We start from the raw sequence: 25,706 nt of genomic DNA, 5'->3' as shown, positions 1-25,706 counted from the left end.
AGAGAAGGTTGTCAAGAAGAAGAGACAGTGAAGCATCTTTTATGGACTTGTGCTTTTGCTAAAGAGTTCTGGAGAAGACTAATCCCCCTGCTGGAGAAAATGGTGGACCTCAAGGACTTTAATTTTGCATCAGTGTTATATGGTCTTCTGGAATGCCCAACAATGGACCAAAAAATAATGGCGTGGAAGATAGTGAATTGTGCCAAGATAGCGCTCTGGAATGCTAGAAATATTGCTGTTTTTAAACATGAAATGTTACCAGTAGATGATATTTTAGCCTTTTGTAAAAGTGAAATGTACATATACTATTTATTGGACAGGAAAAAGAATGTAACGTTGGCAGGCAAATGGCTTTTTAACCTATGGAATATTTGAAGTCTTGTAAAATTTGCTGTGATGGAATTTTTATTTTTCTTTGAAGTCCCGAAAGTGTAATGTGGATGTAATGGTTTTATTTCTGTAATTTGTTAAATTTTAAATAAACGGTTTTTATCCCCATGTGGGGGATAGCCAAATTAAAAAAAAAATCTGTTCTTATCAGTTTAATATCTGATACGTTCCCTATCTGGGGACCATATATTAAATGGATTTTTAGAACAGGGAGATGGAAAAAGAGCTTGCTCTGTCCACTCCACGCATTGACCTGGTATTGCAGTATCTCCAGGACCGGTGCACCCCTTCTTTAATGCAGTTTCTAAAATCAGAAAGAATTGAATTCAATGTTTTTTGTTCATTTTGCTTGTTTGTCGGATTTTGGGATGGACTCTTTGGCTTTGCTTTTCTTCTCCTCATTGGATTTTTCATGTTCAAAGTTGCAGAAGCCAGATTACAAGCTCATTTTGGTTCAACTTCAGCAACTGTGCATTGCATTGCCATGTAATGTAATGAAATGCTATCTTTCTAGCTCTCCCTTTTTACTTCCTTTTGGATAAACAGACATATTAGGCAAGCATTTTGGAGCTTTCACCTAAATAACTACAGGTGGTGAGATAAGCTGCACAATATAATTGACCTTTCAGTATATTGTTGCACACACACCATCTATTTAGCAAATGCCCTTGTTATCAACAGCAGCCTTTTAAACTCACCTGAGCTAACAGGTATGTGCGCTGGTTACTCTGCTGCGCTTAAAATTTCTTTTTTGGTTTGCTACAATGCCTTTTCTGAAACGTTGTCTCCCTCTGCTGGAACACTGACTTCTTTCATTTAATGCCTGCAGACTATAAAAGAGAACCCAACCCAAAAAGTTTGGTTGATTAGTCTGTGGCATTCTGTTAAACTGTTGCTTATGGCGGTCTCTGTGAGCTTCTCAGCGACATTCAGCCAGCCAGGTATCCTGCCTGCAGTAGATGGAATGTGGCAATGGAACGCTGGCTGCGCGTGTCATAATAGGCTCTGAGCCTTTATATACCTGTGCACAGCAGCAGCCACCTTCAGTCTGCTGCTGGACAGCCAGCAGCAGCAGCAGCAGCAGGAGAGGTATGTAATCAGCAGCCCTCCTGCTAAGGGTAGACAGCTGCTCGTTCCACCCCACCCCCCGCCTTAATTGGTTCTCCTCCCTTCCAACGGTGTTGAGGCGGGTGGGAACAGCAGGGGGTGAAGGTGCTGTGTTTAAAGAGGTGTGTAACATACCTGGCGGCGTCCTTGCATAGTGGTCCATCTCCCACTGTGCAAGAGCGCGCACTTGATCTCCTGTCCAGAATGTCTCTCTGGCTTCCCTCCATGCTGTCTGTTTGTGTCTGTTTCTGCTGCTTAAGGGCGGCGCCCGATCACTTCCTGCTTTTTGTACCTGCTGTGGGTCACACCTCTTGTGCGTCCTCAGCCTATTGCTGTCTGTCACCTGGTATATAGCTCAGCTGCGCCCATCTATCCCTGCCTGAGCATAGTGTTTCTTTCAGTGTGTGCTTGCACTCTGAAGGTGCCAGGTCCCGTTCTGTGTTCTCTTGTCTGACCTGGCTGAACACGCTCCTAGCCTGTTCCTCCTGCCTTCTAGGGGCCGATTACCTAGACCTGTTCCTGTATCTTTTCTGACCTGTCTGAACACGCTCCTAGCCTGTTCCTCTCGCCTTCTAGGGGCTGGTTACCTAGACCCGCTCCTGTATCTTGTCTGTCCTGTCTGAACACGCTCCTTGCCTGTTCGTCCTGCCTCTCTGGGGGCCGTATTCCCAGACCCGCTCCTGTATCCCGCTGCAGTGTCGGTCTCCTCCGTACACTCAGTTCCAGTCTGAACTCTCTCCTATCCATTACCTGTTTTGCCTCTATGTCCGTTCCCTTCCTTTTTCTGCAGAGTCTGAACTCGTACCTAACTCCTGCTTGTTGTCTCTGTACTCCCGTTTGTGAGTTTGTGGTCCACTCGCTACTTCACTGCAAGTACCCTGTGGGTGTCTGGCTCTGCCTTTCCCTTCCTGTCTGTTCCGTGTGAACAGAGCCCTGTCCCCCCTACTCAGCCTAGCCTGCTCTGACTCCTTTGCTCACCGCTCCGGCGGTTCTAGTCTGCTCTGACTCCTTTGCTTACCGCTCCGGCGGTTCTAGCCTGCTCTGACTCCTTGCTCACTGCTCCGGCAGTCCTGTCCTGCCCTGCTTCTGCCCGCTGCTCCGGCAGTCCTGTCCTGCCCTGCTTCTGCCCGCTGCTCCGGCAGTCCTGTCCTGCCCTGCTTCTGCCCGCTGCTCCGGCAGTCCTGTCGTGCCCTGCTTCTGCCCGCTGCTCCGGCAGTCCTGTCCTGCCCTGCTTCTGCCCGCTGCTCCGGCAGTCCTGTCCTGCCCTGCTTCTGCCCGCTGCTCCGGCAGTCCTGTCCTGCTCTGTTCTTGCCCACCGCTTCGGGCGTTCCCTCTCTGCTGTGGTTGTCTACCGCATCTGCGGTTCTGTGACCCAGTCTGTACTGGGTCTTAACCTTTCTGTGCTCCAGCCCGTCCTTTCGGCCAGTACCTCCCTGCCTGCATACTCGCCTGTATCCACCCATCTGCATACCTGCTGTGTTTGCTTATATCCACCAGTCTGTGCCAGCCTAACCTGCCTGTTCCTGAGTCCCAGTGTGTACTGGGTCCTATCCCGCCTGTGTTCCTACCTGCTAGTGCCTCCCTGTCTGCACTCTAGCTGTGCTTGCCTGTACCCCTCTACCTGTATTGTTCCTGAGTCCCAGTGTGTACTGGGTCCTATCCCGCCTATGTTCCTACCTGCTAGTGCCTCCCTGTCTGCACCCTAGCTGCGCTTGCCTTTACCCGCCTGCCTGCATACCAGTCGTGCCTGCCTACACCCTCCAGTCTGTGCGCCAGCCTAACCAGCCTGATCCAGTAATCCCTGTGTGGGTCAACCCCCGTGTCCGGAGTTTGACCTGGAGTAGCACCTGGTCCCTCTGCCCGGTTTCTCCCTGGTGCACTGGCGTCGTATGCCGTCGTGCCATCTTGGTCGGATCGGCCAGATACTTAGTCACGCCCCTCCAGGCACTCTCCGGTTCATGGTCCAGTGGAATCACTACAATCACACGCACACGCCGCTCAGCCCGGGCGTGTGCATAACAAGGTGGAGTTATGCAGATCTAAAACGCGTGGATTGCAGCAGCAGCAAGCCGAAAAGTGCAGGCATGTAAGGGATCTAGAGGTTGACAACATGTCTTCTTAACGGGAGTCCAGGAGCTCATCTCCACAAATGGACTTTTCAGGATCCTTGGGTGGCTCCGTAGTTTGAAACCAATTCTGGTTATCGCTTCTCGGCCTTTTGGCTAAGATCAAGTGTAGTATCTGTTCTTATCAGTTTAATATCTGATACGTCCCCTATCTGGGGACCATATATTAAATGGATTTTTAGAACAGGGAGATGGAAAAAGAGCTTGCTCTGTCCACTCCACGCATTGACCTGGTATTGCAGTATCTCCAGGACCGGTGCACCCCTTCTTTAATGCAGTTTCTAAAATCAGAAAGAAGTGAATTCAATGTTTTTTGTTCATTTTGCTTGTTTGTCGGATTTTGGGATGGACTCTTTGGCTTTGCTTTTCTTCTCCTCATTGGATTTTTCATGTTCAAAGTTGCAGAAGCCAGATTACAAGCTCATTTTGGTTCAACTTCAGCAACTGTGCATTGCATTGCCATGTAATGTAATGAAATGCTATCTTTCTAGCTCTCCCTTTTTACTTCCTTTTGGATAAACAGACATATTAGGCAAGCATTTTGGAGCTTTCACCTAAATAACTACAGGTGGTGAGATAAGCTGCACAATATAATTGACCTTTCAGTATATTGTTGCACACACACCATCTATTTAGCAAATGCCCTTGTTATCAACAGCAGCCTTTTAAACTCACCTGAGCTAACAGGTATGTGCGCTGGTTACTCTGCTGCGCTTAAAATTTCTTTTTTGGTTTGCTACAATGCCTTTTCTGAAACGTTGTCTCCCTCTGCTGGAACACTGACTTCTTTCATTTAATGCCTGCAGACTATAAAAGAGAACCCAACCCAAAAAGTTTGGTTGATTAGTCTGTGGCATTCTGTTAAACTGTTGCTTATGGCGGTCTCTGTGAGCTTCTCAGCGACATTCAGCCAGCCAGGTATCCTGCCTGCAGTAGATGGAATGTGGCAATGGAACGCTGGCTGCGCGTGTCATAATAGGCTCTGAGCCTTTATATACCTGTGCACAGCAGCAGCCACCTTCAGTCTGCTGCTGGACAGCCAGCAGCAGCAGCAGGAGAGGTATGTAATCAGCAGCCCTCCTGCTAAGGGTAGACAGCTGCTCGTTCCACCCCACCCCCCGCCTTAATTGGTTCTCCTCCCTTCCAACGGTGTTGAGGCGGGTGGGAACAGCAGGGGGTGAAGGTGCTGTGTTTAAAGAGGTGGAGTTATGCAGATCTAAAACGCGTGGATTGCAGCAGCAGCAAGCCGAAAAGTGCAGGCATGTAAGGGATCTAGAGGTTGACAACATGTCTTCTTAACGGGAGTCCAGGAGCTCATCTCCACAAATGGACTTTTCAGGATCCTTGGGTGGCTCCGTAGTTTGAAACCAATTCTGGTTATCGCTTCTCGGCCTTTTGGCACGATCTATCAGGTTTACCTGTGTGGTCTTGCCTGTGAGGTGCTCTTGGTACCCTTTCTCTCGGCCTGGGGGGATCGTTCCTCTTCGGAGGGACTTAACCCCCCTGCTGCTATTGGGAGGAAGGATTAGTCCGGGGGCAACGGGAAGAGATCCCATGAAGGCTTGCGCCTTTCAGAGAGAAGAGTCGGTACGTTCCTGAGTGAAGGATGCCGGCAACGCTCACATATTCATCGGGTGATGCCCGGATGCGGAACACCGTGAGGATTGAAGTTGGAGCAGCATCGAGGATGGAGAAGAATTTGGACTACATCTGCCATAGGATTCTTCTTGGAGTTCTGGAGTTTCGGCGGGAAGACATATTCTGCTTCCAGGACAACGAGTACAAGGGGACATACACCATCACCTTCAAGAGCCAGGGATGCTGTCAGCAACTCGTACAAAAGGTAAACGAGAAAAACTACTTAGATGAATTGGATGGACTAACCTTTTGTCTCTTGTATGCTTATGACGAGATCCCCATCGTGGTGCATTTCCCGAACCCCTTTGTGGAAGCTGCAGACATCTCGACCTACCTTACCCGCTATTGTGATGATCTGAGATACCTGGGTACTGTGAAGAACGCGGTAGGCTTCTGGTGCGGCAAGAGAAGGTATATGGCCCGTCTAAAGAGGGACCTTAGTGGAGTGGGAGGAATGCTACACCCTCCCTCAACCTTCGTAATCGGTAAGAGCAGAGGCTACTTATTTTATCCTGGAATGCCAGTATGTTGCAGGAACTGTGGACAAATGGGTCATACCCAAACGTCCTGCACGGGCAGGAAAGTAGACCGCTGCAATAATTGCAGCTGTTACGGACATTTAATGAAGGACTGTCCCGCTGGGAGGAAATGTAATCTCTGCGGTGAGGCGGGGCACATGTTCCGAGGATGCCCCAACAGGACCAGGAGCAGGACCTACGCAGAAGCTGCATCTTCTGAAGCTGAGCCGATGCGCCCACCGGTCTTCACTGGCAGGCCGGCGTCGGAGGGCGGTTCGAAGGGCGAGAAGGCTGGTATGGAGCAGGGAGCCGGAGGCCCCTCTGGGGCGGCACCTGCATCGAAGTCCCTTAACGATGGGCGGACCTCGCATGGACCGGAGCGGGGGGGTCCTCCTTCTGGGAGGGTATCCTCCGTATCGATGGTTCCCGATACCGATCCTGTTGGGCTGGAGGGTGGTGCCCCTGTGCGGTTGGCTACAGGGGACCACGCAGCGATGGCCTCAGGATCTTCCAGGGCGATTAGCCAGCCAGATGAGGGGGCTTTGCTTCTAGGTGGCGAACATCAGGATATCTGTGTTGCTGATCTTGTCCTGATGGACCAGTCTCCTCCCCTGGAGGAGGTGGAGGAAGAGGAGGACTGCACCAGTGACCTAGTGGAGTCTGCCCCGAAAAAGAGACGGAATGTCGAAGCCCCAGCGTCTCCTGGAATGTGGCTGGGAACCGTGACCTACGAGGGGGCAACCGCCGGCTCACAGAATATCGAGTCGTTTGGGTCCTCTAGCCCGGATGTCCTGGAGCAATTTGATATACAGGGCTTTGAGTCAGGTGTCCTCATGGAAGATCCACCACCCTGACCTATGAATGCCCACATTAAGACTTGTCTCACTGAATGTGAGGTCATTAAAGAGCCCAGTTCGTAGGGCTGCTCTATTCAAGTATTTAGAAACCACTGACTTTGACATATGTTTATTACAGGAATGCGGGATACAACATGCACTAAATTATAATGATATCAAGACAGATTGGAGACTGGGGCCCTCCATCTGGTCTGGCTCCAATGACAACAAGTCAGCGGGGGTGGGCTTCCTCTGTCGTGGGAGAAATATTACTATAAATGCTGTCACAGAAATAGTACCAGGCAGAGTGGTTTTAGTGCATTTTAAATTTAATGGTTTTACCCTACGTGTAATGAATATTTATGCTCCCCCTGATAAGCAAGAGAGAATTAATTTATTTGGGATATTGCCATTGTACTGTACTGGGTCATCTCCCCTGATCGTAGGGGGTGATTTTAATTGTCTTTGTGCTAGTGAACAACGAGCAGGGGGTGACCCTTTACGCAAATTGGATAAGTCATGTCATCTATTGAAAGATTTTATAACTGATTTTAAATTATGCGATGCGTGGAGGTCACTCCTGCCGACGGACCCTGGTTATACGTGGTCCGGAAGAGGGGTGTCCTCCAGGATCGATTTTATTTTCCTATCAGATGATTTTAACCCTGTTAAATGTGTTTTAACATCAAATATATTTTCTGACCATAAGGGCTTGGAGGTGCATCTAGAATACCGGGATGAACAGAGGGTCAACAGGGGCCTCTGGCATCTAAGTACTTACCTGCTGGAGGACCCTCTGATTCGACAAGACTTTGGTAAAGCCTATCAAGCCTGGCGGCGACAAAAACCTTCTGATGCCCCTATGGTAACCTGGTGGGAAAATTTGAAAAAAAAAGTCAGAATGTTTTTTATAAAAGCAGGGAGACGTAAAGCTAGAGAGAAAAAAAGATGTTTTAGTGATCTTAACACCAAACTACAAACACTTTTTAAATTCAAAGAGCTAGGGGTGGAGGTGGGAGATGATATTGCTGGCCTAAAAACTGAAATTCAGAACTGCATAGACACAAAGGGGAAAGAGATTATTTTTAACTCTAGAGTGCAGCACTTGGAGGAGGGGGAGAAGTGCTCTCGCTTCTTCTTCAAAAAAGTCATGGATAAAAGAGAAGTGATCACAAATCTAGAGGGTGAAACATCTATGCAGGGAATGTTGAATGCTACTTTTAACTTTTATAAGCATCTTTTTAGTAAAAAGTGTATAGATGAGTCCTTTTTATCTGATGCTCTTAATGATCTCGATTTTAAGTTAAATTTTACAGACCAGGAGTTTTTAGAACGCGATATTGTTTTAGAGGAATTATTTTATGTTTTTAAAAGTTTCTCTAAGGGTAAAGCACCTGGGTGTGACGGACTACCTGTAGAATTTTACCTTACTTTTTGGGACATTTTAAAAGAGGACCTTTTTATGCTTTTTAAAGAAGTTTTTATTTGTGAACAGTTGCCATTTTCGTGGAGGAGAGGAGTGGTGTCTTTGATATATAAAAAAGGTGACCGCAGTACTCTAGCGAATTGGAGACCCATAACTCTCCTAAATGTTGATTACAAGGTACTTGCTAAGGTGGTTGCAGACCGGCTCAGGAGTGTCATTGCCAAACTAATCCAGCCTGAGCAGGTTTGTAGTGTACCAGGCAGAAGTATTTCAGAGGTTTTAAACGTATTAAGGGATGTAATTTGGTATTCCAGAGACCGGGGTCAAAATGTAGCTCTTTTAGCCCTAGATTTTGAAAAAGCTTTCGATAGAGTCTCTCATAGATTTCTTTTTAGAGTTTTAAAAAGAATGGGTATCCCTAATATGCTTTTAAATTGTATTAAGATTTTATATAAAAATTGTTTTAGTCAAATTTCTCTTAATGGCTTTTTAACAGATGGAGTTCCCCTTGAGTCTGGAGTGAAGCAGGGATGCCCCTTGTCGCCCATCCTGTTCATCTGCGCCATGGAGCCCCTGCTGAGCGCAATAAGGAAAGACAAAGTGATTAGAGGGGTTCCTGTTCCAGGCGGAGGTGGCAGTGATGTGAGAGTCTTTGGCTACATGGATGACGTGACGGTTGTGTGCGTGGACCCTGCTTCCCTCCGGAGGGCGGTGTTGCGCATTGATTTTTTTTCCCAGGCATCCGGTTTTAAACTTAATTTAAATAAATCTGAATGTCTGACTTTGGGATCCTGGGACACCGCCCAACTCCCGCAGCTCACTATAAAACGAGACAATGTAAAAATTCTTGGAGTTGTTTTTAACGAGGAGAATGTGGGAACTCAAAGCTGGGAGAATGTCATAGAAAAAATGTCAAAGAAAATATCATTTTGGGGTTTGAGGTCCCTAACAATGGAGGGGAAAATTTTAATTATAAAATCAGTGTTGTTACCCCTCATACTGTATATAGCTGTGGTGTACCCCCCCTCAGATGTTTTAATTAAAAAAATGACTAGGATGATCTTTATGTTTTTATGGAACTCCAAAATGGAAAAATTAAGGCGAGAAATAATGAGGAAGAATAAAATGAACGGCGGAAGGGATGTCCCCGACTTACATATTTATTTGTATTTAAATTATTTCTGCTTTTGTTTCAAACATTTTAATGGTAATAGTGCGCTAAGTTATTTTTTAAAATATACTTGTGGGATGATTTTTAAAAGATGGTTAAAGTTGTCGTTGAATTCCCCTGTTTTACTATGCCCCCCCAAACACCAAGCAATCTTAGAAAAGACTGTTCGATTTTATAGCCTTGGTGATTTTAATATGGACATTTTTAAAGACCACAAGAAGCTTTTATCTTTTCTGAGGAGGAATGAAGATGTGACCCCCATAGTAAATTTCTCAGAAGAGAGATCGAAGCAAGTTTGGAAGAATGTCTTCGGGAAATTCTTAGCAAATGGACATAAGGACATCGCATGGATGGTGGTCCACCAGTGCCTCCCCACCAGAGAGTTTCAACACAGGAGAGGCCTGGTGGCCAGAGCCAAATGCCCCAGAGACTCATGTGTTAATGACGAAACCACCTTGCACCTTATGTGGAATTGCCCATTTGCACAGGAACTTTGGCACAAAGTTGGGATTCTTTTAAAATGGACTTGCGGTTTAAGAGATTTTAACCATGAATATGTTTTATATGGCCTTTTTAAATGTCCGACCCCTCAACAGTATTGTATATGTTGGTGTATGATTAACTGTTTTAAAGACGCCCTTTGGAAGGCACGCAATATTTTACTTTTTAAACGTGATGCTATTTCTGTGAAGGATTGTCTTAAAATTGCTTTTAGCCAGATGTATATTTATTACTTGAGGGATGTCAAATGTATTGGGAGGAGGGATGCTAATCGTATATGGGGTTTTTATGGGTGGAATTCTGTGTTTTAATAATGTACTGTTTGTGTTGTTGTTTTTGATTGTAAACCATCTTTTACGCACTTAATAAATTATGTTGAAACCTGATCTGTTCTTATCAGTTTAATATCTGATACGTCCCCTATCTGGGGACCATATATTAAATGGATTTTTAGAACAGGGAGATGGAAAAAGAGCTTGCTCTGTCCACTCCACGCATTGACCTGGTATTGCAGTATCTCCAGGACCGGTGCACCCCTTCTTTAATGCAGTTTCTAAAATCAGAAAGAATTGAATTCAATGTTTTTTGTTCATTTTGCTTGTTTGTCGGATTTTGGGATGGACTCTTTGGCTTTGCTTTTCTTCTCCTCATTGGATTTTTCATGTTCAAAGTTGCAGAAGCCAGATTACAAGCTCATTTTGGTTCAACTTCAGCAACTGTGCATTGCATTGCCATGTAATGTAATGAAATGCTATCTTTCTAGCTCTCCCTTTTTACTTCCTTTTGGATAAACAGACATATTAGGCAAGCATTTTGGAGCTTTCACCTAAATAACTACAGGTGGTGAGATAAGCTGCACAATATAATTGACCTTTCAGTATATTGTTGCACACACACCATCTATTTAGCAAATGCCCTTGTTATCAACAGCAGCCTTTTAAACTCACCTGAGCTAACAGGTATGTGCGCTGGTTACTCTGCTGCGCTTAAAATTTCTTTTTTGGTTTGCTACAATGCCTTTTCTGAAACGTTGTCTCCCTCTGCTGGAACACTGACTTCTTTCATTTAATGCCTGCAGACTATAAAAGAGAACCCAACCCAAAAAGTTTGGTTGATTAGTCTGTGGCATTCTGTTAAACTGTTGCTTATGGCGGTCTCTGTGAGCTTCTCAGCGACATTCAGCCAGCCAGGTATCCTGCCTGCAGTAGATGGAATGTGGCAATGGAACGCTGGCTGCGCGTGTCATAATAGGCTCTGAGCCTTTATATACCTGTGCACAGCAGCAGCCACCTTCAGTCTGCTGCTGGACAGCCAGCAGCAGCAGCAGCAGCAGGAGAGGTATGTAATCACCAGCCCTCCTGCTAAGGGTAGACAGCTGCTCGTTCCACCCCACCCCCCGCCTTAATTGGTTCTCCTCCCTTCCAACGGTGTTGAGGCGGGTGGGAACAGCAGGGGGTGAAGGTGCTGTGTTTAAAGAGGTGGAGTTATGCAGATCTAAAACGCGTGGATTGCAGCAGCAGCAAGCCGAAAAGTGCAGGCATGTAAGGGATCTAGAGGTTGACAACATGTCTTCTTAACGGGAGTCCAGGAGCTCATCTCCACAAATGGACTTTTCAGGATCCTTGGGTGGCTCCGTAGTTTGAAACCAATTCTGGTTATCGCTTCTCGGCCTTTTGGCTAAGACCAAGTGTCTTGTCTGGGGTCCTTGAGTGTTTTCCCTTGGCCTTCCGGCATCGCCATCTTGATGGCTTAAGCCGGTTGCTGCTTTAGGGGGAGAACGAGGAGGAACGAGAGAGTGATCATAATGGGCGTGAAGATACGCTATGCTGGGACCGATGACAATCGGGTTCGCAATGCATTCCGCATTGAAGTTGATGCTGCTGTCAGAGAGCGTTTCAATCTGTCATATATGGTGCACGAGGTGATCTTCAAAATCCTGGAAGTGACAAGAGAAAACCTCGTCTGCCTGCAGGAATCCCGGAAAGAAGGACGGTATGTCTTGGTGCTACAATCTATGGCGGCTTGCCGGAACCTGTATAAGAAGTTGAGGGAGCAGGAGAAGAATCCAACCTTGCATGGTTTGACTTTTACAGTCTTGTACTCCAAAGGTGATGTTCCCCTAGTCATATTTATGTATAATCCCTTTGTGCACGAACATGACATTGCGACTTTTCTTAAGAAGCATTGTGACTTTGTGAGCAACAGTCACAAAATCATGAACGAGGAGAACTTATGGACTGGCAAATACAGATATTTTGTCAGATTTGGGGAAAGTTCTTCGGAGCCTGGAGGTGTTCATTACCCTCCCCAAAGTTTCTCTATTGGGAGAGATAGGGGTATTCTCTTCTTTCCTGAGGCCCCAGTTTTTTGCAGGAAATGTAAGAAGTACGGACACTTACAAGAGGTTTGTACTGCTGTGCCTGTTTGCTCCAAGTGCAACCAAAGTGGGCATGTTGCTAAGGACTGTACCAATCCAATTGTTTGCAATGCTTGTGGTATGGAGGGGCATGCCTTTAAGGATTGTACTCGTCGTGCGAACGAGGGCAAGGCAAGGGCATACTCTGAGGTGGTCTCGAACTCTCCGAGGCCTAAGAGTGTGGCACCTGAGGCCGCAGTTTCTTCCAGGGTGAAGGTAGTGGAACAGCGTGTGGAGACTGCTCCAGTGAGGGCATCTGCTGACCTACTGGTGGAGCCCGGGAGAGTGGAAGAGGTTCTGGCAGCTGAGATGGACATTTCTTCCTATCAGGGGGGTTTCATTGACTCCTTTTGTGAAGAACGTGAGGGAGCCTTGGAAATCCCAGGGGACCCGGCTCTCAGTTGGAGCAGTGAAAGTATGGATGAAGAGGGAGCTGGAGGTCAAGGAGACTTCACTGAGACTGGGGTGAGGTCTTCTGAGGAACCGGACCGCGCTAAGAATAAAAGGGCCCGGTTGTCTGAACCATCAAGTAGCCAATGCGTGGCAAGTCCGGTGAGTGAGCAGGATTACCCAGTGGTTTCTCTTTCTCCTGCGTCAACGGCTTACCTGGAGGAGAATTTGGAGTCCACTATCTTTCAGCTAAGTGGGAGTTCGCCGGATGACAAAGGATAAGGAAGGCATGTTTTTTTGCTGAGACTGGTGTTTCTGGTTTTTGAGCCAAAGAATGGTCTCTAAACCAAATTGGGACATTGCGTCCCTTAATGTAAGACTTTTAAAGTCTAGAGTTAGAAGATCTGTGATTCTGGACTTCTTACATAACCATTCTTTTGATATTATGTGTCTACAGGAGTGTGGTATAGAAGAACCCCTGGAAGACGCTGATTGGCCATATGGCCAGCATATCTGGTCTGGCTCTAGTGGGAATAAAAATGATGGAGTTGGGATAGTATTAAATAATAGAAATTTTGTTTTTGAATATTATAAGGTAATAGAGGTGGGTCGTTGCATCTCTGCAGTTGTGTGTGGGAGGGGGTGGAAAGTTAAAATTATAAATATTTATGGTCCTACAAAAAAAGAAGACAGGTTAAGTTTATTAGATAAATTATGTTTAGAATTACCTGGTAGGATCCCTGTGATAGTAACAGGTGATTTTAACTGTGTAACTGAGGGGAAAGTTGATGCCTCAGGAAAAAAATTGGCAAACATTATTTCTGATTTTTTCTTTTTTGATGCTGCTGAGGTTTATTTGGGGAAGCCACCACCACCAACCTATAAAGCTGACAGGGGTGGGATAACATCTAGGATTGATAGGATGTTTTTTTCTAAAAATATAATATGTGATGGTTTTTCTCAATTTTCAGTTCCTTTTTCGGACCATGTGTGCCTGAAAGGTGAGTTTAGAGGGGATTTAAGGCGGGTGCATGGGAGAGGTGTGTGGAAATTGAATGTGAGTTTGCTTGAGGATGAGAGAATTGTGAATGATTTTAAGAAAAAATATAGTTGGTGTAAATCTCAAAAGAGTAAGTTTGAAAGTGTGTTGGTGTGGTGGGATTGGATGAAGTATGAAGTGCAAAAGTTTTTTCGTCGATGGGGCTATAAAAAGGCTGCCATGGTTAGGAGTCAATATAAAGATTTAATGATGAGGGTGGAATGGCTAGAGAAAATGAGGATGTGTGGTGTGGATGTGGATGATTTGTTAAGAAGTGCGAGAGAGGATTTGAAGAGGACTTTGGAGAGGAAGGGAAGGGAAATAATTTTTAGGTCAAAGGTGGTCCATCTTGATAAAGATGAAAAGTGTTCAAGATATTTCTTTAAAAAAATAAATGGTAAGAAGGAGGGTATGGAGGAGATTTTTGATGTGGATGGTGTTTGTGTGAGTGGGGAGGATGTAATGAAGGAAGTGGTCACGTTTTATGCTGAGTTGTTTGGCAGGAAGTGGGTGGATGAGAGTTTGAAAGAAGAAGTGCTTAAGACTTTGGATTGTAAGGTGGATAAGGATGGATGTTCTGGTCTATGTGAGGCAGTGATTGAGGAGGAAGTTAAGAAAGCGGTGTTTGGTGCAAGGAAAAATGTGACGCCTGGGAAGGATGGTTTGCCTGTGGAGCTATATGTTATGATGTGGGAAGTGATGGGTATGGATTTAGTGGAAGTGTGTCAGTTTATGTGGGAGAATGGGATGCTTGCGGGTTCAATGAAGGAGGGAGTGGTGGTCTTAATCCATAAGAAAGGGGATAAAAGGTGTTTGAGTAATTGGAGGCCAATTACGCTTCTGAACGCCGATTACAAGGTATTCAGTAAAATTTTGGCGTGTCGGATGCGTGTGGTTGTAGCTGATGTGATTGGTAAAGATCAAGTGTGTGCAGTGCCTGGTAGATGTATGACGGATAATCTGTGTCTTTTAAGAGATGTGTTGTGGGATTGTAAAGTAAGAAAGCAGAAGTGTATGGTGATGGCTGTTGACTTTGAAAAGGCGTTTGATCGCGTGTCTCATGTGTTTCTATTTGAGGTTTTGCGTAGAATGGGTTTTCCGGAGAAATTTGTGCGTGCCGTGAGAGGATTGTATGGGGAGGTGATGAGTGAATTTCTGGTGAATGGGTTTTTGAGTGAGAAAGTGTGTATTAGGTCTGGTGTGAGGCAAGGTTGTCCCATGTCACCGGTATTATTTGTGTGTGTGATTGAGCCACTGATGTGTATGATTCGGAAAGAGAAAGTGGTGCGTGGTTTGTTAGTGCCAGGGAGTGGTGGAATGACTGTGAAAGTCTTAGGATATATGGATGATGTAGTAGTGGTGAGTGAGAGTGTGGCCTCTATGGAGAGAGTAAAATTGTTGTTGAATTTTTTTTGTGGCGCGTCAGCGTTTCGTGTGAATTGGAACAAATGCATGTTTAAATGTTTTGGTGACAATAGGATTAAGATGGATGGTGTGGCTGGTGTGGATGGTGCAATTAAAGTGTTGGGAGTTTTTTTTAATGATGATTTGAAAGGTTATGAGAGTTGGGATGAATGTGGTGAGCGGATTGTGCGGAAGATGAATTTTTGGAAGTTACGTTCTTTGTCTTTGGTAGGGAAGGTTCTTATTATTAAGGCTGTTATTCTCCCTATTTTGCTTTATGTTTCTTGTATTTTTCCAGTGCCCTATAGGAAAATTAAAAAAGTGGAGAAACTAATTTTTGTGTTTTTTTGGGGCAGTAGGATGGAAAGACTTAAGAGAGAGATTTTGTTTAAGCAATATTTGTATGGGGGACTGAAGTTTCCGAATATTGAAGTGTTTCTAACATTGCATTTTATTAAGACTACGGTCATTTTGATTGGGAAGAATAATAAAGGGGCATTTATGTGTAAGTATTTGGCTGGATGGATGCTGTATGGTCTGAATTGGGTGAAGCGTGATAAGAATGTGCCTGTTGCTTTTAAGTGTCCTGAGTGGTATGGTTTGATTGAGAAGTTTGTGAGGAAGAATGATTTGTTAGCAGTTGCAATGAAAGACTTTATGTTGGTTAAGAAGGTGATGGGGAAGATGTGTGTGAATAAGTGTGAGAGTAATGTGGTGGGATTGCGTTCTATGGAAGTTGCGCGGGTATGGAAGAAGTTAAGCATTCAAGGTGTGTCGAATAGACAGCGAGATATAGTATGGATGGGCCTTCATAATATTTTGCCAGTGAGGGATTTTCAGAAGAAAAGAGATCTCATAAGATCTGCAGTATGTCCAAGGGATGGTTGTGGAGCGAATGAGACGGTGAGGCACCTTATGTGGGATTGTAATTTTGCGTATGATGTGTGGAAAGGTGTGGGTGGACTGTGTAAAGGGGTTGCTGGTGTGAAGTTTATTGATTGGAGAGTGGCTATGTTTGGTTTTGGTGCTAGTCGTCGTGGCCTAGAAAGGATGATGTGGTTTATTATGGTGTGTGTGCAGGAGAGCTTGTGGGATGTGAGAAATTTGTGTGTGTTTAAAAGAGTAAATTTAACAGTAAATGATTGTATTAGGTTGATCTTAGCAAGACTATATGTAATCTATTTGTGGGATACAAGAGAAGGTGGTGGTGGTGGAACAGATTCTGAAGGTGTGTGGAAATACCTTAAGTGGCAGGATATGGTTAAATACCGTTGATATTTTTTCTGGAAATGTCTCTGGCATAGGATTACTTGTTTGTATTTTTGTTGAATAATACTTTAATAAAGAAACCACAATGATGCTTATGAAGTGGCAGTATAACTTATGACGAAGTCTGGTTAACTGTTTGCTTATATCTAAACCTGAGTGGTTTTAAAGAAAAAAAAAAAAAAAAAAAAATCTGTTCTTATCAGTTTAATATCTGATACGTCCCCTATCTGGGGACCATATATTAAATGGATTTTTAGAACAGGGAGATGGAAAAAGAGCTTGCTCTGTCCACTCCACGCATTGACCTGGTATTGCAGTATCTCCAGGACCGGTGCACCCCTTCTTTAATGCAGTTTCTAAAATCAGAAAGAATTGAATTCAATGTTTTTTGTTCATTTTGCTTGTTTGTCGGATTTTGGGATGGACTCTTTGGCTTTGCTTTTCTTCTCCTCATTGGATTTTTCATGTTCAAAGTTGCAGAAGCCAGATTACAAGCTCATTTTGGTTCAACTTCAGCAACTGTGCATTGCATTGCCATGTAATGTAATGAAATGCTATCTTTCTAGCTCTCCCTTTTTACTTCCTTTTGGATAAACAGACATATTAGGCAAGCATTTTGGAGCTTTCACCTAAATAACTACAGGTGGTGAGATAAGCTGCACAATATAATTGACCTTTCAGTATATTGTTGCACACACACCATCTATTTAGCAAATGCCCTTGTTATCAACAGCAGCCTTTTAAACTCACCTGAGCTAACAGGTATGTGCGCTGGTTACTCTGCTGCGCTTAAAATTTCTTTTTTGGTTTGCTACAATGCCTTTTCTGAAACGTTGTCTCCCTCTGCTGGAACACTGACTTCTTTCATTTAATGCCTGCAGACTATAAAAGAGAACCCAACCCAAAAAGTTTGGTTGATTAGTCTGTGGCATTCTGTTAAACTGTTGCTTATGGCGGTCTCTGTGAGCTTCTCAGCGACATTCAGCCAGCCAGGTATCCTGCCTGCAGTAGATGGAATGTGGCAATGGAACGCTGGCTGCGCGTGTCATAATAGGCTCTGAGCCTTTATATACCTGTGCACAGCAGCAGCCACCTTCAGTCTGCTGCTGGACAGCCAGCAGCAGCAGCAGCAGCAGGAGAGGTATGTAATCAGCAGCCCTCCTGCTAAGGGTAGACAGCTGCTCGTTCCACCCCACCCCCCGCCTTAATTGGTTCTCCTCCCTTCCAACGGTGTTGAGGCGGGTGGGAACAGCAGGGGGTGAAGGTGCAGTGTTTAAAGAGGTGGAGTTATGCAGATCTAAAACGCGTGGATTGCAGCAGCAGCAAGCCGAAAAGTGCAGGCATGTAAGGGATCTAGAGGTTGACAACATGTCTTCTTAACGGGAGTCCAGGAGCTCATCTCCACAAATGGACTTTTCAGGATCCTTGGGTGGCTCCGTAGTTTGAAACCAATTCTGGTTATCGCTTCTCGGCCTTTTGGCTAAGATCAAGTGTAGTATCTGTTCTTATCAGTTTAATATCTGATACGTCCCCTATCTGGGGACCATATATTAAATGGATTTTTAGAACAGGGAGATGGAAAAAGAGCTTGCTCTGTCCACTCCACGCATTGACCTGGTATTGCAGTATCTCCAGGACCGGTGCACCCCTTCTTTAATGCAGTTTCTAAAATCAGAAAGAATTGAATTCAATGTTTTTTGTTCATTTTGCTTGTTTGTCGCATTTTGGGATGGACTCTTTGGCTTTGCTTTTCTTCTCCTCATTGGATTTTTCATGTTCAAAGTTGCAGAAGCCAGATTACAAGCTCATTTTGGTTCAACTTCAGCAACTGTGCATTGCATTGCCATGTAATGTAATGAAATGCTATCTTTCTAGCTCTCCCTTTTTACTTCCTTTTGGATAAACAGACATATTAGGCAAGCATTTTGGAGCTTTCACCTAAATAACTACAGGTGGTGAGATAAGCTGCACAATATAATTGACCTTTCAGTATATTGTTGCACACACACCATCTATTTAGCAAATGCCCTTGTTATCAACAGCAGCCTTTTAAACTCACCTGAGCTAACAGGTATGTGCGCTGGTTACTCTGCTGCGCTTAAAATTTCTTTTTTGGTTTGCTACAATGCCTTTTCTGAAACGTTGTCTCCCTCTGCTGGAACACTGACTTCTTTCATTTAATGCCTGCAGACTATAAAAGAGAACCCAACCCAAAAAGTTTGGTTGATTAGTCTGTGGCATTCTGTTAAACTGTTGCTTATGGCGGTCTCTGTGAGCTTCTCAGCGACATTCAGCCAGCCAGGTATCCTGCCTGCAGTAGATGGAATGTGGCAATGGAACGCTGGCTGCGCGTGTCATAATAGGCTCTGAGCCTTTATATACCTGTGCACAGCAGCAGCCACCTTCAGTCTGCTGCTGGACAGCCAGCAGCAGCAGCAGGAGAGGTATGTAATCAGCAGCCCTCCTGCTAAGGGTAGACAGCTGCTCGTTCCACCCCACCCCCCGCCTTAATTGGTTCTCCTCCCTTCCAACGGTGTTGAGGCGGGTGGGAACAGCAGGGGGTGAAGGTGCTGTGTTTAAAGAGGTGGAGTTATGCAGATCTAAAACGCGTGGATTGCAGCAGCAGCAAGCCGAAAAGTGCAGGCATGTAAGGGATCTAGAGGTTGACAACATGTCTTCTTAACGGGAGTCCAGGAGCTCATCTCCACAAATGGACTTTTCAGGATCCTTGGGTGGCTCCGTAGTTTGAAACCAATTCTGGTTATCGCTTCTCGGCCTTTTGGCTAAGATCAAGTGTAGTATCTGTTCTTATCAGTTTAATATCTGATACGTCCCCTATCTGGGGACCATATATTAAATGGATTTTTAGAACAGGGAGATGGAAAAAGAGCTTGCTCTGTCCACTCTACGCATTGACCTGGTATTGCAGTATCTCCAGGACCGGTGCACCCCTTCTTTAATGCAGTTTCTAAAATCAGAAAGAATTGAATTCAATGTTTTTTGTTCATTTTGCTTGTTTGTCGGATTTTGGGATGGACTCTTTGGCTTTGCTTTTCTTCTCCTCATTGGATTTTTCATGTTCAAAGTTGCAGAAGCCAGATTACAAGCTCATTTTGGTTCAACTTCAGCAACTGTGCATTGCATTGCCATGTAATGTAATGAAATGCTATCTTTCTAGCTCTCCCTTTTTACTTCCTTTTGGATAAACAGACATATTAGGCAAGCATTTTGGAGCTTTCACCTAAATAACTACAGGTGGTGAGATAAGCTGCACAATATAATTGACCTTTCAGTATATTGTTGCACACACACCATCTATTTAGCAAATGCCCTTGTTATCAACAGCAGCCTTTTAAACTCACCTGAGCTAACAGGTATGTGCGCTGGTTACTCTGCTGCGCTTAAAATTTCTTTTTTGGTTTGCTACAATGCCTTTTCTGAAACGTTGTCTCCCTCTGCTGGAACACTGACTTCTTTCATTTAATGCCTGCAGACTATAAAAGAGAACCCAACCCAAAAAGTTTGGTTGATTAGTCTGTGGCATTCTGTTAAACTGTTGCTTATGGCGGTCTCTGTGAGCTTCTCAGCGACATTCAGCCAGCCAGGTATCCTGCCTGCAGTAGATGGAATGTGGCAATGGAACGCTGGCTGCGCGTGTCATAATAGGCTCTGAGCCTTTATATACCTGTGCACAGCAGCAGCCACCTTCAGTCTGCTGCTGGACAGCCAGCAGCAGCAGCAGCAGCAGGAGAGGTATGTAATCAGCAGCCCTCCTGCTAAGGGTAGACAGCTGCTCGTTCCACCCCACCCCCCGCCTTAATTGGTTCTCCTCCCTTCCAACGGTGTTGAGGCGGGTGGGAACAGCAGGGGGTGAAGGTGCTGTGTTTAAAGAGGTGGAGTTATGCAGATCTAAAACGCGTGGATTGCAGCAGCAGCAAGCCGAAAAGTGCAGGCATGTAAGGGATCTAGAGGTTGACAACATGTCTTCTTAACGGGAGTCCAGGAGCTCATCTCCACAAATGGACTTTTCAGGATCCTTGGGTGGCTCCGTAGTTTGAAACCAATTCTGGTTATCGCTTCTCGGCCTTTTGGCTAAGATCAAGTGTAGTATCTGTTCTTATCAGTTTAATATCTGATACGTCCCCTATCTGGGGACCATATATTAAATGGATTTTTAGAACAGGGAGATGGAAAAAGAGCTTGCTCTGTCCACTCCACGCATTGACCTGGTATTGCAGTATCTCCAGGACCGGTGCACCCCTTCTTTAATGCAGTTTCTAAAATCAGAAAGAATTGAATTCAATGTTTTTTGTTCATTTTGCTTGTTTGTCGGATTTTGGGATGGACTCTTTGGCTTTGCTTTTCTTCTCCTCATTGGATTTTTCATGTTCAAAGTTGCAGAAGCCAGATTACAAGCTCATTTTGGTTCAACTTCAGCAACTGTGCATTGCATTGCCATGTAATGTAATGAAATGCTATCTTTCTAGCTCTCCCTTTTTACTTCCTTTTGGATAAACAGACATATTAGGCAAGCATTTTGGAGCTTTCACCTAAATAACTACAGGTGGTGAGATAAGCTGCACAATATAATTGACCTTTCAGTATATTGTTGCACACACACCATCTATTTAGCAAATGCCCTTGTTATCAACAGCAGCCTTTTAAACTCACCTGAGCTAACAGGTATGTGCGCTGGTTACTCTGCTGCGCTTAAAATTTCTTTTTTGGTTTGCTACAATGCCTTTTCTGAAACGTTGTCTCCCTCTGCTGGAACACTGACTTCTTTCATTTAATGCCTGCAGACTATAAAAGAGAACCCAACCCAAAAAGTTTGGTTGATTAGTCTGTGGCATTCTGTTAAACTGTTGCTTATGGCGGTCTCTGTGAGCTTCTCAGCGACATTCAGCCAGCCAGGTATCCTGCCTGCAGTAGATGGAATGTGGCAATGGAACGCTGGCTGCGCGTGTCATAATAGGCTCTGAGCCTTTATATACCTGTGCACAGCAGCAGCCACCTTCAGTCTGCTGCTGGACAGCCAGCAGCAGCAGCAGCAGCAGGAGAGGTATGTAATCAGCAGCCCTCCTGCTAAGGGTAGACAGCTGCTCGTTCCACCCCACCCCCCGCCTTAATTGGTTCTCCTCCCTTCCAACGGTGTTGAGGCGGGTGGGAACAGCAGGGGGTGAAGGTGCTGTGTTTAAAGAGGTGGAGTTATGCAGATCTAAAACGCGTGGATTGCAGCAGCAGCAAGCCGAAAAGTGCAGGCATGTAAGGGATCTAGAGGTTGACAACATGTCTTCTTAACGGGAGTCCAGGAGCTCATCTCCACAAATGGACTTTTCAGGATCCTTGGGTGGCTCCGTAGTTTGAAACCAATTCTGGTTATCGCTTCTCGGCCTTTTGGCTAAGATCAAGTGTAGTATCTGTTCTTATCAGTTTAATATCTGATGCGTCCCCTATCTGGGGACCATATATTAAATGGATTTTTAGAACAGGGAGATGGAAAAAGAGCTTGCTCTGTCCACTCCACGCATTGACCTGGTATTGCAGTATCTCCAGGACCGGTGCACCCCTTCTTTAATGCAGTTTCTAAAATCAGAAAGAATTGAATTCAATGTTTTTTGTTCATTTTGCTTGTTTGTCGGATTTTGGGATGGACTCTTTGGCTTTGCTTTTCTTCTCCTCATTGGATTTTTCATGTTCAAAGTTGCAGAAGCCAGATTACAAGCTCATTTTGGTTCAACTTCAGCAACTGTGCATTGCATTGCCATGTAATGTAATGAAATGCTATCTTTCTAGCTCTCCCTTTTTACTTCCTTTTGGATAAACAGACATATTAGGCAAGCATTTTGGAGCTTTCACCTAAATAACTACAGGTGGTGAGATAAGCTGCACAATATAATTGACCTTTCAGTATATTGTTGCACACACACCATCTATTTAGCAAATGCCCTTGTTATCAACAGCAGCCTTTTAAACTCACCTGAGCTAACAGGTATGTGCGCTGGTTACTCTGCTGCGCTTAAAATTTCTTTTTTGGTTTGCTACAATGCCTTTTCTGAAACGTTGTCTCCCTCTGCTGGAACACTGACTTCTTTCATTTAATGCCTGCAGACTATAAAAGAGAACCCAACCCAAAAAGTTTGGTTGATTAGTCTGTGGCATTCTGTTAAACTGTTGCTTATGGCGGTCTCTGTGAGCTTCTCAGCGACATTCAGCCAGCCAGGTATCCTGCCTGCAGTAGATGGAATGTGGCAATGGAACGCTGGCTGCGCGTGTCATAATAGGCTCTGAGCCTTTATATACCTGTGCACAGCAGCAGCCACCTTCAGTCTGCTGCTGGACAGCCAGCAGCAGCAGCAGCAGCAGGAGAGGTATGTAATCAGCAGCCCTCCTGCTAAGGGTAGACAGCTGCTCGTTCCACCCCACCCCCCGCCTTAATTGGTTCTCCTCCCTTCCAACGGTGTTGAGGCGGGTGGGAACAGCAGGGGGTGAAGGTGCTGTGTTTAAAGAGGTGGAGTTATGCAGATCTAAAACGCGTGGATTGCAGCAGCAGCAAGCCGAAAAGTGCAGGCATGTAAGGGATCTAGAGGTTGACAACATGTCTTCTTAACGGGAGTCCAGGAGCTCATCTCCACAAATGGACTTTTCAGGATCCTTGGGTGGCTCCGTAGTTTGAAACCAATTCTGGTTATCGCTTCTCGGCCTTTTGGCTAAGATCAAGTGTAGTATCTGTTCTTATCAGTTTAATATCTGATACGTCCCCTATCTGGGGACCATATATTAAATGGATTTTTAGAACAGGGAGATGGAAAAAGAGCTTGCTCTGTCCACTCCACGCATTGACCTGGTATTGCAGTATCTCCAGGACCGGTGCACCCCTTCTTTAATGCAGTTTCTAAAATCAGAAAGAATTGAATTCAATGTTTTTTGTTCATTTTGCTTGTTTGTCGGATTTTGGGATGGACTCTTTGGCTTTGCTTTTCTTCTCCTCATTGGATTTTTCATGTTCAAAGTTGCAGAAGCCAGATTACAAGCTCATTTTGGTTCAACTTCAGCAACTGTGCATTGCATTGCCATGTAATGTAATGAAATGCTATCTTTCTAGCTCTCCCTTTTTACTTCCTTTTGGATAAACAGACATATTAGGCAAGCATTTTGGAGCTTTCACCTAAATAACTACAGGTGGTGAGATAAGCTGCACAATATAATTGACCTTTCAGTATATTGTTGCACACACACCATCTATTTAGCAAATGCCCTTGTTATCAACAGCAGCCTTTTAAACTCACCTGAGCTAACAGGTATGTGCGCTGGTTACTCTGCTGCGCTTAAAATTTCTTTTTTGGTTTGCTACAATGCCTTTTCTGAAACGTTGTCTCCCTCTGCTGGAACACTGACTTCTTTCATTTAATGCCTGCAGACTATAAAAGAGAACCCAACCCAAAAAGTTTGGTTGATTAGTCTGTGGCATTCTGTTAAACTGTTGCTTATGGCGGTCTCTGTGAGCTTCTCAGCGACATTCAGCCAGCCAGGTATCCTGGCTGCAGTAGATGGAATGTGGCAATGGAACGCTGGCTGCGCGTGTCATAATAGGCTCTGAGCCTTTATATACCTGTGCACAGCAGCAGCCACCTTCAGTCTGCTGCTGGACAGCCAGCAGCAGCAGCAGCAGCAGGAGAGGTATGTAATCAGCAGCCCTCCTGCTAAGGGTAGACAGCTGCTCGTTCCACCCCACCCCCCGCCTTAATTGGTTCTCCTCCCTTCCAACGGTGTTGAGGCGGGTGGGAACAGCAGGGGGTGAAGGTGCTGTGTTTAAAGAGGTGGAGTTATGCAGATCTAAAACGCGTGGATTGCAGCAGCAGCAAGCCGAAAAGTGCAGGCATGTAAGGGATCTAGAGGTTGACAACATGTCTTCTTAACGGGAGTCCAGGAGCTCATCTCCACAAATGGACTTTTCAGGATCCTTGGGTGGCTCCGTAGTTTGAAACCAATTCTGGTTATCGCTTCTCGGCCTTTTGGCTAAGATCAAGTGTAGTATCTGTTCTTATCAGTTTAATATCTGATACGTCCCCTATCTGGGGACCATATATTAAATGGATTTTTAGAACAGGGAGATGGAAAAAGAGCTTGCTCTGTCCACTCCACGCATTGACCTGGTATTGCAGTATCTCCAGGACCGGTGCACCCCTTCTTTAATGCAGTTTCTAAAATCAGAAAGAATTGAATTCAATGTTTTTTGTTCATTTTGCTTGTTTGTCGGATTTTGGGATGGACTCTTTGGCTTTGCTTTTCTTCTCCTCATTGGATTTTTCATGTTCAAAGTTGCAGAAGCCAGATTACAAGCTCATTTTGGTTCAACTTCAGCAACTGTGCATTGCATTGCCATGTAATGTAATGAAATGCTATCTTTCTAGCTCTCCCTTTTTACTTCCTTTTGGATAAACAGACATATTAGGCAAGCATTTTGGAGCTTTCACCTAAATAACTACAGGTGGTGAGATAAGCTGCACAATATAATTGACCTTTCAGTATATTGTTGCACACACACCATCTATTTAGCAAATGCCCTTGTTATCAACAGCAGCCTTTTAAACTCACCTGAGCTAACAGGTATGTGCGCTGGTTACTCTGCTGCGCTTAAAATTTCTTTTTTGGTTTGCTACAATGCCTTTTCTGAAACGTTGTCTCCCTCTGCTGGAACACTGACTTCTTTCATTTAATGCCTGCAGACTATAAAAGAGAACCCAACCCAAAAAGTTTGGTTGATTAGTCTGTGGCATTCTGTTAAACTGTTGCTTATGGCGGTCTCTGTGAGCTTCTCAGCGACATTCAGCCAGCCAGGTATCCTGGCTGCAGTAGATGGAATGTGGCAATGGAACGCTGGCTGCGCGTGTCATAATAGGCTCTGAGCCTTTATATACCTGTGCACAGCAGCAGCCACCTTCAGTCTGCTGCTGGACAGCCAGCAGCAGCAGCAGCAGCAGGAGAGGTATGTAATCAGCAGCCCTCCTGCTAAGGGTAGACAGCTGCTCGTTCCACCCCACCCCCCGCCTTAATTGGTTCTCCTCCCTTCCAACGGTGTTGAGGCGGGTGGGAACAGCAGGGGGTGAAGGTGCTGTGTTTAAAGAGGTGGAGTTATGCAGATCTAAAACGCGTGGATTGCAGCAGCAGCAAGCCGAAAAGTGCAGGCATGTAAGGGATCTAGAGGTTGACAACATGTCTTCTTAACGGGAGTCCAGGAGCTCATCTCCACAAATGGACTTTTCAGGATCCTTGGGTGGCTCCGTAGTTTGAAACCAATTCTGGTTATCGCTTCTCGGCCTTTTGGCTAAGATCAAGTGTAGTATCTTTTGAAAAGGCAGTTTTGTCCTTGGGCTGCCCTAGTAAATTGATGCATATTACACACTGGTTTGGTGCACTTGTTAGTACGCCAGGTGGCTCATAGAGTTATCTGATGGAAAACATGGCCCTCCAG

At 45.1% G+C, this 25,706-nt stretch overlaps 9 non-coding genes and 2 pseudogenes across 9 annotated transcripts; all 11 read left to right on the top strand.

Moving 5' to 3' along the window:
* The first annotated feature begins 482 nt into the window (after positions 1-482).
* LOC141222850 (U2 spliceosomal RNA) lies at positions 483-680 on the top strand. Its single transcript, XR_012290595.1, has one exon. It is a non-coding gene; the product is annotated as a U2 spliceosomal RNA (small nuclear RNA).
* A 3,019-nt stretch (positions 681-3,699) lies between these two features.
* On the top strand, positions 3,700-3,890 carry LOC141222577 (U2 spliceosomal RNA). Its single transcript, XR_012290341.1, has one exon. It is a non-coding gene; the product is annotated as a U2 spliceosomal RNA (small nuclear RNA).
* Positions 3,891-10,062: 6,172 nt separating this feature from the next.
* LOC141222862 (U2 spliceosomal RNA) lies at positions 10,063-10,252 on the top strand. Its single transcript, XR_012290605.1, has one exon. It is a non-coding gene; the product is annotated as a U2 spliceosomal RNA (small nuclear RNA).
* A 6,107-nt stretch (positions 10,253-16,359) lies between these two features.
* Positions 16,360-16,573, top strand: LOC141222286 (U2 spliceosomal RNA; annotated as a pseudogene).
* A 1,118-nt stretch (positions 16,574-17,691) lies between these two features.
* Positions 17,692-17,882, top strand: LOC141222565 (U2 spliceosomal RNA). The gene has a single exon (XR_012290330.1). It is a non-coding gene; the product is annotated as a U2 spliceosomal RNA (small nuclear RNA).
* Positions 17,883-18,994: 1,112 nt separating this feature from the next.
* Positions 18,995-19,185, top strand: LOC141222762 (U2 spliceosomal RNA). Its single transcript, XR_012290516.1, has one exon. It is a non-coding gene; the product is annotated as a U2 spliceosomal RNA (small nuclear RNA).
* Positions 19,186-20,303: 1,118 nt separating this feature from the next.
* LOC141222553 (U2 spliceosomal RNA) lies at positions 20,304-20,494 on the top strand. The gene has a single exon (XR_012290319.1). It is a non-coding gene; the product is annotated as a U2 spliceosomal RNA (small nuclear RNA).
* A 1,118-nt stretch (positions 20,495-21,612) lies between these two features.
* On the top strand, positions 21,613-21,803 carry LOC141222771 (U2 spliceosomal RNA). Its single transcript, XR_012290525.1, has one exon. It is a non-coding gene; the product is annotated as a U2 spliceosomal RNA (small nuclear RNA).
* A 1,118-nt stretch (positions 21,804-22,921) lies between these two features.
* On the top strand, positions 22,922-23,112 carry LOC141222541 (U2 spliceosomal RNA). The gene has a single exon (XR_012290308.1). It is a non-coding gene; the product is annotated as a U2 spliceosomal RNA (small nuclear RNA).
* Positions 23,113-24,230: 1,118 nt separating this feature from the next.
* LOC141222530 (U2 spliceosomal RNA) lies at positions 24,231-24,421 on the top strand. The gene has a single exon (XR_012290297.1). It is a non-coding gene; the product is annotated as a U2 spliceosomal RNA (small nuclear RNA).
* A 1,118-nt stretch (positions 24,422-25,539) lies between these two features.
* Positions 25,540-25,655, top strand: LOC141222331 (U2 spliceosomal RNA; annotated as a pseudogene).
* The last annotated feature ends 51 nt before the right edge of the window (positions 25,656-25,706 follow it).

This window comes from Phyllobates terribilis, unplaced genomic scaffold (assembly GCF_046119375.1).
Source record: "Phyllobates terribilis strain yellow unplaced genomic scaffold, ASM4611937v1 Scaffold_361__1_contigs__length_1927384, whole genome shotgun sequence".
Classification (NCBI taxonomy): Eukaryota; Metazoa; Chordata; class Amphibia; order Anura; family Dendrobatidae; genus Phyllobates; species Phyllobates terribilis.
This window is presented reverse-complemented; position numbering and strand designations above follow the sequence as displayed.